Source organism: Tympanuchus pallidicinctus, unplaced genomic scaffold (genome assembly GCF_026119805.1).
Source record: "Tympanuchus pallidicinctus isolate F22 unplaced genomic scaffold, pur_lepc_1.0 scaffold23, whole genome shotgun sequence".
NCBI lineage: Eukaryota > Metazoa > Chordata > Aves > Galliformes > Phasianidae > Tympanuchus > Tympanuchus pallidicinctus.
The window spans coordinates 7,025,372-7,042,456 of record NW_026294740.1 but is presented as its reverse complement, the minus strand read 5'-3'; the positions used below and the strand labels follow the sequence as shown (position 1 = coordinate 7,042,456).

At 49.0% G+C, this 17,085-nt stretch overlaps 1 long non-coding RNA gene across 1 annotated transcript in view; it reads left to right on the top strand.

Annotated features, from left to right (window-relative positions):
• The first annotated feature begins 480 nt into the window (after positions 1-480).
• The window catches only part of LOC128082954 (uncharacterized), a 26,618-nt gene continuing 10,013 nt past the window's right edge, over positions 481-17,085 (top strand). Inside the window, exons 1-2 of the long non-coding RNA XR_008207903.1 lie at positions 481-1,353; positions 13,044-13,253. This is a non-coding gene — a long non-coding RNA (uncharacterized LOC128082954). The remainder of the gene's footprint in view (positions 1,354-13,043; positions 13,254-17,085) is intronic.

Genomic DNA, 17,085 nt, shown 5'->3' with positions numbered 1-17,085 from the left:
TTAGCTAACAATGCAGAGAAAAGCCCTGGAGGCCCCACTTGGACAATTAATGCCTCTTCACTTGCATCAAGAGGGAGGATGGCTCTTCACTCCAGGGATTTTGCTACAAAAACGGAATTATATCAGATCAAAGGAGGTGTACAGAGATGTGCCAAGTGGAAACGAAGCCTGAAGTCTCCTTTGCTCTGTCCCTGCAGCGGGGACCACGCGGGGCTGTTTCTCTTGGCTGTGCTGAGAGCAGTGCTGACCTCTGAAGCAATCCTGGGCTTTTGGCCGCATGGACGCTGGCTCAGCTTGCACTGAACTGACGAGATCTGGCTTCCCAGATAGGAAAAACAAAACAGTCTCTGCTGGGCTGAGCTCGCTGGCCGATGTCACCCTTGCTGAGGAGGAAGGGAAGAGTGCGTGTGTGCTGTAAAGGTTAAATCACACGGAGCCAATCACATTCCTGCTCTGCAAACAGAGCTGGGCTGTACGTGCGCATTCTTTAATCAGTATTTGGTTTCTTGAATTTCTTTTATTGGTAGTTAACTGTGTAATGGTCTCAGTGGAACATCTGGTCCATGATTTCAGAGGAATATTCTTCAACCCTCGCTGAAAGCAATTATTTTTGGATACGAGTGGAGGCTTTGGAGCCATTAAGAAGATAAAATGCAGATTGTTTGCAGAGGATTTTTTATAACTGTAATGGCTCTCAAAAAGAGGATCGCTGGTTACTTTTTCCTCTATGCTATCAGGCAGACAGCAGAGACTGAGCAAAGTGGTAAGGGACTGAACCTAAGGCAGTGGGCTGTGACCCATGCCAAGCAATAGCTCATCTACCCATCTCCATAAGCCACTGAGGTCTGGGACTTCTTACAGAAGGATTTAAAAGCACATCAGCAGATGGGACAACTGTTGTTTTCAAAGCAGAAAATGAAGGGCTTTACTTTTTCCACCACTGATGGGTGAATCACAAACCTCCCAACTCCCAGCCTCATCCCAGTTCATGCAGAGCACAGAATAAAGCTTTCAGCCTCTGCTCTTTGCACATGGCAGGCTGTGGTGACAGCTGGGAAACCTTCATTCCAAAGCAAATGTGTTTTCCAAAGAAAAGCATTAATCTATCAGGAGGAAATCAGTTGTCTTGTGAGTTAGGTGTGGTTTTTGCACTGTGTCCTCCATGGAGGTTGCTGGCTGATTCCTCTTTGTCTGCAAAAACAGTGCTTTAAATTATTTAGAGGAAACTATACAATCTTGGCTGCTGCGCGCTATTACGATTGCACATCTTGTCCCAGTGAAAACCACGTGCAGACAGGCTGTAAAGTCATGGCTGTTTTGTAGTAGGGAGACAAACTGAAGCTGTTAAACCAGGTAAGAATTGTTCCTCTTGCTTTGTCCTGGAGAGGTTGGGGGGTTGGGAAGGACCCTGTGCCCTTTGCTTGGGATGGGCTTGGAGGTGCCAAAGGATTGGTGGAGGGATGAAGGAAAGAGTGCAGGTCTGTGTGTCCTGGGCAGTCTTTGCTGCACTGCAGCTGTGCTCAGCTTTGTTTCCATTTGTTTGTGTTTGTTTTTTCCCCACTCGTGACCTGACTGTGGTCACCCTGACCTTGGCTCAGGGGTTGGCATTGGGCAGCTGAGGGCAGTGGGCTTTGCACTGTGTGAGCGTGGCATTCTGCACTACAAGGAACAATGCAGGGCTCACGTAGGGAACTGCATCACAAGGATCTGTTCAGTAGCTTGTTTTGGGAGAAGTGCAGCACGCATCGTACACCAAATGCAAAACAGGAGAAGTGGAGGAGCTGGGGGGCACCAAAGAGGACAACTGCTCCATTCGTACAGTGACATAGCAGACACAGAATCATGGATTGGCTTCGGTTGGAAGAGACATCAGAGATCAACCTCCTGCCATAGGCAGGGTACCAGCCACCAAACCAGGCTCCAGATGTGCCTCCTGGATCCGTGCAGTGCACTCCCATCCATCGCTGTGGGCTCCTCTGGCATCAAAACTGCATCAGCTATTTGGGCCTGAGCTGCTCATCGGTTTGCTTCCTGTTTTCTGACGTTGCTGGAAGTCAGCAGTCACACTGGGATGTTTTGGTGCTTTTTCTTCCCACCAGGATGTAAAATAAGGAGCAACAGAAACACACATCCTGCTGAAGAGCCTCTGAGCTGCGTGTTTGCCTGGGAACTTCTGTCTGACCGCTGTACAATCAAGGGTTCAGGTCAAATTAAGATGCAATTACGGCACTGGGACTTCTCATAGGTTAAAATGTCTCCCTCTAAAATTCCTCCAGCCTTTTAGGCGTGTACACTCGTGTCTAAGTAATGGTCTTGGACTTGCCCTGCACTGCCCCAGAGGTCCATCACCACAGGGACTGTTTGTCAGAGAGCCAGCAAGGAGATATTTATTGAAACGAGAAAATAACCGGGATGGCTTTAACAAGGCTCAGAAGAAGAGGTCTCTTATCAGCAGTAAATTCAGCTGTTACTCAGCTCAGCCCTTGAATTCCTTATTAACCCTTAGCGAGTACCAAGGGGTGTTGTGCAAAGCAGAAAGTGTGTTCCTATTGAAAGGAGAGAGGTTGCCCTGGGGGAGCAGGGTGATACCAGTGATGGAGGAAGGCGATGCCGCTTTTAGTACAAGTTCCTGCAACAGAAATAGATCTTCCTGAGCACGCACTTACATCTTTGTAAATTATATCTCAGGTTAAACTACTCATTAGAGTGCCACAGGGGAATTTCAGGCTGGCTAGGTACATCATCACAGGAGATAGACTAAAAATTACAGTCATTTGGAAAGAACGTGGATTGGAGTCTTAGGGCCTGTGGTGAAAGTCAGTGCATACATTGGGTTCAGCCTAAGTGTTATCTATAGCACATCTTTCCAAGGAGCTACTGCAGAGCTCCTGCAGGAGGTTTGTGCTGCTGGGGTTCACATTTTTTTTGCTTTGGTGTTCATCTGGAGGTAAACCCTTGTGAAATGGCTGTAACCACAGGACAGGGAGTATTTCTTCCTGCATGTGGCAGTTAGTCCTGTGGGGTAGGGGGGAGCAGAAGGCGTTGGGTCTTTGTCATCTGTAGTGCTGCTCCCACCACGGAGTCACAGCGTGGTGACCTCAATGATCATCCAGTTCCAAGCCCAATCCTTCAGACAGGGTTGCCAGCCACCAAATCAAGCTGCCCAGAGCCCCATCCAACCTGGCTTTGAGCACCTCCAGGGATGGGGGTACCCATATTTCCTCCCCATGCTCTCTCCTTTGGCTCCTCTTTTCCTTAGGCCATCTCTTCCCTCTCATGGGAACAGAGTATTTTAGGACACACACTAAAATTGCTCTCCAGTGGTGATACTCATCAACCACAGCAGAAAAACCTTTAGACAGCTATGAAGGAATTTGCCACACTCGGGAAGATTTTTCTCCCTCTCTCTAGACTTGCATGTAACTTAAAATAGCTAATTATTAATGCCAATGCCTCTTCATTCTATGAATAAATGAGATACTGGCGCGGGGAAAGGAGCTATGAGATCACCAGATTGCCCATTTGCCCATCTCTGCTGCTCATAAGCATGCGGGGGCTTGTGCAAGCGTTCACCATTTAAAGGGAAGATTCCGACCGTAATTTAATAAGCATCCATTATAACCAACAGAATCATGTGAGCGTAGCAGTGGAAGAGTTCAAATGTTGGCCTCATGCTTTCTGCTTTGCAGTCGTTGCTCTGAAGCCGCGTGCTGAGGATGCCCGCCCACAGCAGCCACGTTAGCAGCAGTGAGGAGGTTTCTGCAGATGGGATCTTTTGGTGGGAATTGCAGCCGTAGGAGGCCTGCGGTGTCTGGGCAGCAGCTTTGAGCTTTGCTGAAGGGCAGTGGAGTTGGTTCACTTTGGGGAGGGTCAGAGTTAGCCTATCCAGCATGAGGGGATTGCAGCTCCTGCTGGCGTAGAAGTCGAATCTTTGCTGTGTTGTTCCTCCACAAGAAAACGTTAAGAAAAAAGGTTGAAAATTATGAGTGTCTGTCCATCTTCCCCACCATTTTATTTCAGCATAAAGAGCAAATAACTGTGTGCAGTGATTGCAGCTATTGCCGAATTACGTGGTGATTCATGGCGTGCAGATTACAGGGCAAGGGTTATAGCTGGGATTGCTGTGGTTTCTCCAGATCCCTGAGTATCATGGACTCATAAGCACTGGGTTTTTCCGCTTGTGTGACAATGTTTAGCTTGAGCTGCAGGCACAATTAAGTGGGAAGATGGCAAAATGCATCTTAACTGCTGTGGCACTGCAAGTGTGAAATCTCCTTGAAAATAAAGTGACGGCTGAATGAGCTTCTCCCATTGTCTTCTGGATGTTCTGAGAGCTGGCAGCAGCCATAGGGGCCTATGGCAATGCAGAAAGCCACATCCAGCTGCTGGCGAGGAGATCGCTGGTACTTGGGTGGTGGTGGAGAGGAAGGGCTGACACTGGTGGGAGTGGGAGGATGAGGAAGTGGTTCGCTTTGGCTCACCGTGGGGTCTCAAATCAGTGAGTTACTTTCTTATTAAAGCCAAAAAAGCTACAGTTCTTCAAACCCTGTTCTTGCTCATGGTGAAATCTCCCCCCTTGCAGACACCGTCGCTGCGTGTGCCTCTAACAGCATCGTTTTAGCATGCAGGATCATGTGGGTGTGCATGGATCCTGCCTGGGGGTGCACTGCCGGAGTGCATTTCTAATTATAGCTAATTGCAGGGTTGGTGCTCCCTGGATTTGGCCTGATAGAAGTCAAACGATTTCCTGTTGCTCAGCACTTTGCAGACGTGCACTCAGAGGCGCTGTGATGGATGTGCTTTCTATCCAGCTTGGTGCATGCACGCTCTTCACTCTCCTTCCTGTGCATGGGACTTGGGGTAGCAAAGCACCACTGTGGGGTCATTCTGTGGTAAAAGTCATTCTTTGAAGCCTAATGGGGACATGAAAATTGCTTTTTGTATGGTTAGTGCAGTCATAACTTTGTGTTGTCCAAGACCCCAAGCAATTGAAACAGCTGTTAGCCCAGGAGAGGTCTTGGCCAGAAGGCATGGAGGGGATGGTTTGGGATTCGACTTGGGAATCCTAGAAGTCTTTTCCAGCCTTAATGATTGTATGATTTTTTGGTTTGTTCATATATGAAGCAGCCTTCATTGCTTTGTCACCTTGTAGGTTTCTTAACAAACCCCAAAACAAGCTGTGTTCTTCATCTTGAGCTTAGGGGGCCTGCACTTGGCTGGAAGCATGGTGAGGACGAGGGGCTGGTCTGCCCTGCTCCTCCCAGGGAGAATCCCCCGAAGGACGAGGAATTGCACGAACTTGGAGCTAAATGCCATATGGCTGAAACAAAAAATAAATGAAATCACACCTCTTCATTACAGAGATTTATATCGCTGGGAAGGGGCCTGGCAGCCACCACCAGATGCTCATCTTCTCAGTTGCATTATTGGCTTCTGGGATATCCTCATAATTGCCATAAGTGGGAGATGATTCCCCAGCATCTGGTGCTTGTTAATACCAATTCAAAGCGCTTATCAATCCACTTAAGGAAAGCACGTACGTGCTCGATGCGCAGAGCTGCTCTGCAGGGTCCTTATCGGGTCCCATTTTACCTTTGAATTGCTGCTGAATGGCTCTCAGTGGCCCCTGGTGCCATCAGAACTGCTGGGAGGCATTGCCCAGGCGCTGCGTCCCACTTGTGCCCATGGGTTGGGAAGTGCTGCTCGGTTCCCCCAGCCCCATTCGAGGGTTGTGTTTATTTCAGAGCTGCTGAAATACCGTCTCACTACAAATTACCCCTCAGCTGGTGAAAAACGCATGTAACATCTGAGCCTCGGTAGAAATATTCCAATAAATTACAACTGCTGTCGTTTGGGTTTTTTTTTTTGCTTTGTGTTCAAACCACCTCTTGGGAAGCTGCCTGCAGCCGGTTGTGGTGCAGAGCTGCGCTCCTGAGGTGCTATTTTCATTCCAGATAGGAATAAAACAAAGCCCTGTTTTTAAAATATTTTCTCCCCACATCCTTCCTCAGTGTAGCTCTTGGCCAGGTGAAGCTCTGTGCAAGCTACAGCAACAGCAAGCTCCGGGCTTCCAGGCAGAGCTTTGGGGCGGAGTGCTTGCAGGAGGACCCGGTTAAACAAGGGGATGAAAGACTTCCTCACGCCGTTCCTGGCTGAGGAATGCTGCTCGGTATGAGGCAGTGTGCGAGGGCAGGGACAGGCATTCCTCAGGCTTGCTGGGATCCAGCCCTGTCTAGACTTCATAATGCAGTGGTGTGCACCGCCCGGCCTTGAACTGCTGCCATGGCATCTCTCGGCTCTTCGTATTAATGGAACCCAGAAGCCTGTGCTCTGCCAGAGCCTCAGCCACGCCAACCAGACCCAGTTCCTGCCAGATTGGCAACTGGTCCCATTAAAGCAGTAAACGTGCAACAGGTGGGATCGGAGCTCGTCTCCTGACCCACATCCTGATGATGGTGAGAAACCTCCCCCGGTGTCCAGGTACCTCTGGGCTGAGGGAGATGCTGGAGGGATGCTCCTGCAAAGGGAACCTGCAGAGCTGAGCTCCCAGCAGGTGTCATTTTGCTCTCACTCAAATATAACTGTGACCTCTTGTTTCCATGCTGGTGGCTTTGGGTACCCGAGCGGATGTGCAGAGCTGTGTGGATCCCAGCAGTGGGGTCAGCCTGAGGTGAATTCCAACTTTGGATTAACCAGCTTTTCAGACCTGCTGAAGTTTTTGGTTTTTGGTATTTTTGCCTCTCAGGCTGACATGTCATAAATGTATTAAGCACCAGGAACAACGTGTTGGGACCCGTGCAGAATTCCTGTTGCCCATAGGAATGGACTATTCCTGCTTGCTACAGGTTCTGCTCTGCTTGCCTCAAGGAGGCTGGAGGACAAGCACAGGCAGGCTGTTAGGGCTCTGCATCCAGGGCGAGCGCTCACTGCCTGCACAGCTCGTAATTTACATGCAGGGGAATGGGCACAGAGAGCTTCTGTGCTGAAGTCTGTAACAAATGCTGAGAAAACCTGCAAAGTCCACTCCTGCTTCCTGCTCTAAATCCCCCCACAGCAGCCACTGACATTCAGAGCCAAACACTTTCCAGCCAATGGAAAGATTCCCTTTGACTTTAATGGTCTTTGCATAAGTGCCTAATTCCTTCCTGTTCACAGGCTCTCTTGGATCTGGTTATGGAAACAACTGCATATATGAAGTGCTGCAGTGAGCTGTAAACCCATCAAAGCAGTGCAATGGCAGTGTGCTGTCCTCCCAGACAGCAGGAATGGGCTTTGTTTGACCAAGAACCTGCTGTGTGTTCTTACATCCAACCCTGTGGCTGCAGGGTGAACGTGTGTTCTAACAAACACGTCTGTGTGAGCACCGCTGCTGTGAGTCCCAGGCTGAGCAGAGGGGAGGCAGATGATGGTGCTCTTCCTTGACACCCTACAAACTTTCCAGACTTACTTGGTTTCTTTTTGACTTTGCTTCTCAAACTCATGAGGATGAGGCATGGATGAAGTGGTGAGTTCATCTCTTTGCAGTTTTGCCAGCTTTTCCCCCTCTCCTTACACTGGAACCCAAATCTTGACCAGCCCCAGTCCCATTGGCAGCCAGTGAGCCTCGAGGAGAGCTGACTTGCTCTCTTTGGTGACATCCTTCCTGCTTGGTTGCAACCTGCAGGGTTATTGGTCATGAAATGGCTGGTTTTATGGGAACATTCTTAAAATTCAGCTTTTCTCAATATAGAATGGTTTTTGCTCCTATAAATTTTGCAGTGGTGTGTTCTACACGAATTTACTGCTGCTCTCATGTGTCAAAGCTCAGGACAGCTTGTTCCATTTTCTCCTCTGGATATGACCAGTTCCATGAAATCAAAATCTAACTTGGAATACTCAAATTGCACTGCACGTATGGGAAATGGCCATGTCTCGATGCGCTGCCAGAACAGCATTATGAAAGAGGTGCTGGCTGTGTAATAAATGGGGCATCTCTAGGGCTTCTGTTTGCAGACCCATCAAGCTGCAGCTGGAGTAATGGGAACAACAGAGGAGGCTGCAGGAGCAGTGAGTGTGAAGGGTTCAGCCTGGCTGCCTATTCTGGGATGTCTTAATCAGCTGTGACACATGAGGTACAGTGATGAGCAGCAGCATGCAGAGGGGGAATGTGGCTTAGCTAGAAGAGCATTGGTGATAGCATGCAAATCCTTCCGGCAGTGTGATGGGCTCTGATGGTGTCTTTCACATCGAGTGGCAGATGCCTCATCACGTGCAATATGTAATGCAGGGTGGAATCATTCCCTGCCTGCAGGGAACTTAGCAGGTTGCACCCAGCTCCTCGTGCTTGCAGGCAGAAGGGGAATTTTGGAAATCAGGTTTGTGTTGGGTGCCTCGTTGTCTCCTAATCCCTGCCCTGTGCATGCGTGCACATTTGCTCTGCCCTGAAACGTGAGCTGCATGAGGCTGGTGAGAGATACAGGCTGAATGTAGCTGGGGAGGGTGGGAAGGAAGAAAACTCCCAGCAGTTGTTTAAAATGGATTGTAAAAGACTGAAAAAAACCCAACACCCATGCATAAAAAAAAAGACACCAAACACATTACGAAAAAGTTGTGGTTGCTTAAGCTGGTTTGAATTCCTGGAAGCTGATGGAGCCCTGGGTTGTTGTTGGGTTTTAGGCATCTTTCAGGCTCTTTGGATAGTTTGGAGTGTGGGTGTGTGTGGGGAAAGAGCTGGGGATAAACCAAAGCTAAAAATGGTCAGGGAGCACAGGAACAGGATGAGTGCACGCACAATCTTCTTGTTTCATTTATGTATTTATTTCCTAGGCTTGTTGGAGACTGGGGGAGGTGATGGATGGAGCCCAGTGGAGGTGGATCCTGAAGGCCAGGTTTAGGATCCTTCATGATTCACCACATCTCACCTCCTCAGCTATGGGAGATTCTCTCCTTTTGCCAAATAACCAATGCCAGCTTCTGACTGATGTCCTTCCTCAGAGATGGGGATGTGGACAGCCAGCCCTGCCAGCCCTGCTCTGGTGGTCTTATCTCAGCATTTCAGATGACGTCAATCAGAGTAACTCCCTTCCTTTCTTTCCCAACTGGAAAGCCTTCCTTTGAAAATATGAATATCTGCATGATGATGATGATTATTTTTTTTTCCCAGTAGGTTAATTAATAGATGATTCATCACCTTGAAAGCTAATGGGTATTTATCCCCATCACGGAGGAAATGAATGCCTTCTATAAATAAACGACACCCGCTCACAGCCCGTCCTTATTTATGCAGCTTCTCCTTCAGGAAACCAACTCAGCTGGAGGAGCTCATGCTGTTTCCTGGGCTGCTTTGCACTGTCCTGCTTTGGTGTTCCACACAGTGAATGCAGTGCCCTTCAGATGGAGGGAGCACAGCATGATCTTCCCACTCTGGACTGATGAAGGTGATGCTCGGTTGGGTTCTCCCATGGGCTGGAGGTCCCCGATGTGCAGTCGAAACAAAAAATCCCAGATTGTTCACCAAATATTGGGAAACCCTTTCCGAGTTCCCATCTGCTTCACATCAGTGGTGTTTATTGTCTTTGTTTCCAGCTCTCCAGCCATTGTCAGCGGTGACCTTAATTAAGAGCACATTAACAACCACGTCTAGCTTGTTGCTCACGCGCATGGAATTAAGAAGCAATTATTTACTTTTACTGCTTGCTTGCACAGAGCTGCAAGCAGCTGCAAGAAGGTCCATCTTCTCAAGGACTTTGTGGTGGAACGAGAGGATCTGAGTGCTCCTCCTGCACTGCTTGCTCTCTGTTCTCATCGTAAGTGATGGAATTTGTGAGGCTGCCTTCAAGGATAGAATCTGTGGGGCTGCCTCCAGGCTCCAGAGTAACACCAGTGTGTGAGAATCCGGGTTGGTTGTGTCCTCGTCCCTCACGGAAGCACGAGCTGAAAGCTCCAAGCACAGAGGAGCACCGGGACATTTTTTTAGGAGACTTTTGAAAATCTGTGCTGCTTTGGAGAATTTATTATTTTTTAATTCATCTTTAGGGACGTGGGTTCATGAATTTTTAATTCTTAAGCTCGGCGGCCCTGGCTGAATTAAGAAGGGAACAACTGATTTTAATGAGTGTAAGATTAATGCAGACGAACTTGGCTCCCAGCCCTCTCCTCAGCGCCCACTGCATTCCCACTCTCTCTGCTTATCACCTGGGGAGATGCTTTCCCCCCGTTAGCATTCAGGCTCATGCTTTTCCCTCATCATGGCACATCCCTGGGTGAACTTTTGCATTTTTGTTTTTTAATTGTTTTATTTGTTTGGAGAAGTGCTTGGTGCTCTGGTTTGTATAAATTGTGGTTATGGACAGAAGGGCCCAGCACTGGGCAGAGCCGTATAATCAGCTCAACGACTTGTGTCTCCCTATGCACCCCCAATCAGATATTTGCATAGTGAATGATTTTATTACCCAAGCAATAAGAGAGGCTGAGCTGCACTGATTTTATTCCATTCTGTGGGCAACACTCAGCTTTCTATCTCTATGTTTCACCATATGCTTTAAGCACTGCCTTCCTGGGCTGTCGGGTAGCAGAAACATTGGTGAGCAGTGTGTGCCAAACAGCACCAGACACCACATTCTTTCTGTGCTTTTTTTTCCCCCTACTTGCCCCCAAACTGCTGATTCCTACTCATGCCAGCCAAGGGCAGCCATTCCCAACCACAGACCCAGTGCCCTTCTGTTGTTTGTGCTGAAGCTACCCACCAAGTGCACATTTTTTCTCCTCTCAGCACAGCAATTTCTTTTATTTTTCCTGGGCTCAACTTAAAGTTTGTGCTTTGGTTTCAAATAAAAAAATAAAAAAATAAGGTTTTGTAGGGCTTTGATTGCCCTGACGAGGACACCAAAGTGGAACATCTGAACACCGGGAGGAACATATCCCAAGAGCAAGGGTTTGCACGTCCTGTTTTTAAAGCTGCTCTTATAAAATGTTCAAAAGCTTTTCAGTGTCTGTGAATGGCTGTTTCAGTGGCTATGTTAGTGGCTTAACATGGCTGTTGTTAGTGGCAGCATCTGTAACTTGTAACTGTGATATTGCACGCTCAAGAGGAGAAAGAGGAAAGGCATTGGAGGTTCAGGTTGGATATTAGGAACAATTTTTTCTCTGAGTTGAGTGGTGATGCAGTGGCACAGCTGCCCTGGGAGCAGGGGGTCACCATCCCTGGAGGTGCCCCCGAACCATGGGGAAGTGGCAGTGGGTACAGTGAGGTGGGCTGGGGTTTGGGCTTGGGCATTGTGGAAGTCTTTTCCCACTGATGCTCCCATTAGACGAACATGAACAATAATGAAGAAGACAAACAGAAACACTGACGTGCAGCTGAGATGCTGACGTATTCAGCACTGAGGGTCTAACAAAGATGAATGTGTTACATGAGAAAAAAGTTGGAACCTGGAGCACGGGTTGCTCTGCAGTGCACAAAACAAGCCTGCTAACTTCGTGGCCTGTGATTGAAGAGGTGCCATCCTAATGGAACAGTGCCCTTTCTGCTGCACCTCTCGGAGGCAGAAATGGAAACTGCAGTTGTGTATTGCAGACTGCCCTGTCCCCACCCTTGTTGGATGAGCAGGGCAGCAATCTGCTGCCAAATGTCTGCAGGGAGGTCTTGGAGCACTGAGAGCAGAGCAGGGCTGGGTTCTGCTGGATGCTCCACACCCTGTGCTGGGTTGCACTGGTTTTACTGGCTGAATTTTCCAGGTGTTTCCAAGTACAACCGAGCAGCAGCCGGCATTCTGCCAGCCCCTGGGAGATGTTTTTCCATCTCTGACCCTGAGCTATGACAGCAACCACTGTGCTGGGACCAAGCGAGAGGAGCCAAGCCACAAACCCTGGAACCTGCAAAGGTGGAGAGTTTAAAGGCAGTAAGGACTCATTTCCCAGGCAGAAAACCCTGCTGCAGCCTCACCCTCCCTGTTTACTGCAGGATGAGCCCTCAGAATTGGGCCATTCTCTTCCCGTGGCTCCCAGCACTGGGCTGGCAACAGAGGCCATGGCATCAGACCCGGAGCTGTGTTTTTTCCAATGGGTTTGGGCAGCGAGCAGCTGAAGTCACAACAAGTGGCTGCCACAGATCCCAGTGCCCAGAAGGTGCTGCTAACCCCACTGTAAGAAATTTTTCCTTACAGGGCATTAAGATGTCTTCTGAAGGAGGAAAGGACAGGGTTTGGCTTTGGTCTGAATGCACGGAGATCCCTTGCTAGCTGGGTTCTTCCAAATGGCGTTAGCAAATGGTTCCTCTTGTGAAAGAGAGATTTCAGCATAATTACTATCAGTTTCCATTTAAACCCATCTTCCAGCAGAATTAGGGGCAGGGATGGAAAGAGCACAACATCCGAGTGCCCATTTTCCAGCACTGCAGATAAAGAGACCCTTAGCGGTGCTGGCTCTGGGGAGAAAATAGGCATGTGGGTGAGTTGCATTTATCCATGTTTTTGTGGTGAGCTCTGCATTCATCCTTATTTTGACACTACTGTGATTTGGAGTAATTGCTGCTCATTGCCTGCAGAAGGACTGGTTGCAAAGTACGACTGTTGCAGCCACTGTTGGAAGGAGCAGTGGATAAAGGCACTCCTGGTACCTCTGAGAGGCCCCACGTGTGTTCCTTGTCCATAGCAACAGACACTGTTTGTAGTGGAATAGTGCACCAACAATGCGTTTCATCTTTCACCCAGGGATTAAAATGGCCTCTGAATGAGGCAGCAGCTGGGGGATCTCCTAAGAGCACAGGGCAGCACGGGGCACCTCCTGCCCCAAAGAGACCAGCTGTGGGGCTCAGCACCAAGAGCTGCTCTGTGGGGTATGGCTTTCAGCCATCGTTCCCTTTGCAGGTGAAGAGGGGCCCACTGAGTTTGTTCTGTGTCAACAAGGAGAGCTTAAATACCAGAGTGAAACATTCCCATTGTCTCATGTGGTTTGCTTGGGCTGCAGGAGGAACCCTCTGCTCTCAGACTCCCTGTGCACAAATGGGGTGCACAGGACCCAAATGGAAGCTCTTTATTTTTAATTTTTCTTTCTCCATCTTGTAGCAGAGACGTTAGGTCATGGCCTGAAGCGGTGATGGAGCACCTGGTGGGAAGACAGGGCCAACCCAGGGGAGCTCAGGTGCGTGCAATGAACCTGAATGACCAGAAGGGCAGCAGCCAGGATCCACTCCTTCTCAGCCCTCATTTAAGGGTTAGCAGTGGAGGTGAGGGCACCTTATCTGGAGGTCCTTGAGTACCTGAGGCCTTTCAAAGGTAAGCAGATCATTTCCTTTATTTCTGTGCTCACAGCTGTTGTATTTGAGAAAGCCTTCACTTGCTGCAGCCTGGGGCCTGATTACTCTGCTGTCATTGCTGTGCTTTCCATTGTGTTATGTGTCTCTATGCTCTTCTGTGACTGCAGAGCAGCAGGGGAACAAGGCTGTTGGATGGCCCTCTCTGTGCCCCTCCTGGCTGTACCTTCTGATGTCCAGTATGACAACTGCTCCTACAGATCTCCAAATATTTGCTTTCAGGCTTTATTTTTCCCAATCCTTGCAGAGCTTGCAGATTTTACCTAAGATTTTCTTGGAGAGCAGGGCAGCAGTGCCCTCTATTACTAACTTTTATTTTTAATTGCAATTAAAACAAGATAAGGTTTGAAAGCGAAGCATGAGGCACCTGTTCTCAAACACGTGGGTCCGGCTCTGTTTTGCTCGTCGTTTCTCGGCTAACAAAGTGCTTTCAATCTGCATTGCTGTTCGGTTCTGGCGGTGTGTATGGGGGGGGGGGGGGGGGGATGGATGCGGGGTTGTCCCGTGCAGCTCTCGGTGCCGCCGGGAGGTGGCACAGCGCACCCGGAGATGCTGCGGGGTACGGGGCGATGCGGCATCCCGAAACGGGAGCGGTGTGAGTCATTGGGGGTAGTTCCAGGAAGGAGAAAAAAGGGCTAGCGTCTTCTTTCTCGGAAGCTCATTGTGCGAGATCTTTGTAGACGGGAGTGGAGAGGAGGAAAAAAAAAAAGGCAACAAAACCCACATTTAATATCGAGAGAAGGGGAAAAAATGAGTGTTTCCAAGTGCTTTGAAGGCATGCAGCTGTTGGGACGGTCTGTGCTATGGGTTGCCATGGCCTTTCCCAGCTGAGCACAGTCCCAACTGACCCCTGATTATTTTCCTCTCCCCCTCAACTGCTGCTCTCACTTGCTGCCCATCATCCTGGTTATAACTTCTACCAACCCATCCCATCACCACGTGCTGCAGGGATTTTCCCCTAGGAGCAGGCTGGTGGCTGAGCATGTGGCTTCTGAGCCTCCCACCTGTGGGTCTGGTGCTGCTGGTTCCCAAAGCAGCCCATATTTCCCTGTGTTTGGCCCAATTTCACCTCTTGGAGCACTTCTCAAGCACCTGCATCTGAGGTGATGCAGCTGGAAGTGATGCAGTGTTCTTTTCTAACCACTGGCAGCATTCCCTTTCTAGGAAAGGCAGAACAGAGAGGGTAGAGTCAGGGGATCAGGCATCTGGAGACCAGAACAGAGAGTTGTTTTCTACAAAACATTGGCTATGGAGCTCCTGCTGCAAATGTTGTATTTTGAGTAAATTATCATCCATATTTCACTTGAATGGATGATTTAGAAAGGCACTGATATTGTTGGCAACCAACATGCTATACCACTTATCTCGTGCCCAGTTTGTAACCAGAATAAAAGGTGATTTCCCAGAAACAGAGTTCTTTCTCTCCCAGTTTTCCCTTTCTGTTTTCATTACCAAAACATTCACTCAGCAGCAGCTTCGTAGGTCCCAGGAGACCAACATCCAACCTCTGTCCCCTCAATAGGGCCCTTTCAGTGCAGGATCCCAAGGACAGTGCAGGCTGCTGTGTCCTAGCACTGGGGCTCGGGACTCCTCCACCTTTAGCAACTCCCATGGGTGCCTTTTCCATAACCAGTTTTTCCTCAGACACTCTTTAAAGCCAGCTATGCTTGTAGCTTTCTCAGCATCCCTGTGGCTGCAGGCTGTGATGAAGAAGATGGTGTGTGAGCTCATGGGAGCCCATTTCCTCCTTTTCAATCTCTTGTGACTGGCAGTGACAGATCCTGATTTGAAATATGGAGGGACTGCAGGTGGTAGAGCAGCTCTTCAAAGTGCTGTTGAGAGGCTTCTCTCCTGCCCTCAGGGAAAAGCACAGTGGCAAAAACAAAAGCTCTATTCTTCGTTCTTTTTGTTGTGCCTTCTGAATTCCTACTTAGCATCCTGAAAGCCCTTCAGAGGATTTGCATTTAGAACATGCAATGAATTTCTCACAGTGTGGGGCTGGAGGAATTGTGCTGGTGCAGCAGCAGTGCAGTGGGGCATGGCCTGGGCTGTGCCAGGTGAATCTGTACAACAGAGCTCTGCCTTGGGTCCTCCTTGTGCCATACAGCCCTTTCTTTTAGTTTAAAAACCATTTTGTAATAAATACAAAGGGAGCACAAGAGGATGTTTCCAGAACCCATTGCAGACCTCACCTCTCAGCTCATCTGTTTATGAGGGGCTTAAGCAGCTGAAGAAAGATGAAAAAAAGGGTCATTTATGACTCAAATCCTGATCACCCTGATGGTGATCTGACTGCTGGGTTGCTGTTATTGAGTGTTTCCATGTGTCCAGGCCGATGGGTGGCAGCTGGGATCCCAGGGCAGGTGGCAGCAGGCAGAATTATCACCCTGACCACAGCTGGATGGTGACGTGACCTCAGGCTCTCCTGGTGGGTTTGGAGGCCCCTGGCTTCTTGTTTGTGGGCATACACATTGTTACAGCTGGATCCAGGTTCCTGGGAGGGATGAGGTGCTGGGTGGTGGTAATGATTCTTTGGACAAACCCAAGGATTTCATGGCCAGGAGTTCATGGAACCGCTAAGGTAGAGAAAGACCTAAGATTGTCTAGTCCAACTGTTTCCCTACTACCAATATTTCAAGATAAACCATGTCCCTTTGTACCACATCTACACATTCCTGGAACACCTCCAGGGATGGTGAACCCAATCAAGTGAAAGGGTTGCTCCAGCTTATCCCAAACCCAAGGATGGATGAGCCTTCACTTCCCACTGAAATCCATCAGCTGCCCTCACCTGACCCCAGCCTTGTCCAGGGAAGCACTGTGTGCTGGTGGGTGACTGCTGATATTTTCAAATAGCCAGACTTCATTCAGAATAGTGCAGGGTCAGCAGGACTCAGCCCTGTACCTGCCACATGTGTGTGCCCAACAGCCCATCTCCTATTTTGCCCATCTATTCCTGGTGTCTTTGCCAGGACAAAGATGAACAGTGACAAACGGCTGATTCCATTTTGCCTAGAACATAAGTTCATGAACTTCTGCTATCATTCAAGTATGATTTAATTAAAACATCATGCCTTACACAACCATCTCCCTCTCTCCTCTCTATTTAGAAAGCACTTCCTGCTTTTTCCAGCTGGACAAGCGATCCTTCTGTCTTCTTTGAAGTAAATATTTTCTTCGGTTTGGCTGCTGCCACAGCCACACATAGTCCTCTGCCTGATACTTTATCCATCTGCTGCTGAAGGACTTCAGAGTATTTTCAGCCTAGAGTCTCCGAAGGGGTTGAGATGCTGAGTGGAGTTAAGGAACACCAGTGCAAGAGAAAAATGTTCTGTTTGGCTTTCACCTGTGCACTAAATCAAGCTCAACTGCCTTAAAAATGAACTATTTGCAGAGATGCTTGTGGGGATGTCCTGGTACTCACATGAGCTGTGATCATCAAGGGTCCTGGTGCACACTCTGTGCTCACGTGTAGGGCTGCAAGCCAGCCCTGGTTTCCTCTTTTGTCTACAGGGGATGGAAAAAGAGAACTGGACTCCCACGCCAGTGAGGTTGCCAACATCTGTGTTGCTTTGCTTGTTGTGTCTGAAGTACATCTGGCCTGGGCAGTGCTGTGTGGGACAAAGCTCTGAATGGGCTGCAGGGCTGGCAGGGGATGACGCTGCCCTCGCCATGATGCACTGATAAGGGCATGTGAGGATGGGAGCCGTGTTGCCTTTCTGGTGCAGCCACACATCGCCTTGTGTTTGGGGCTGGATCCATTTCCCATGGTTTTACTTCATTATCTACCCTAC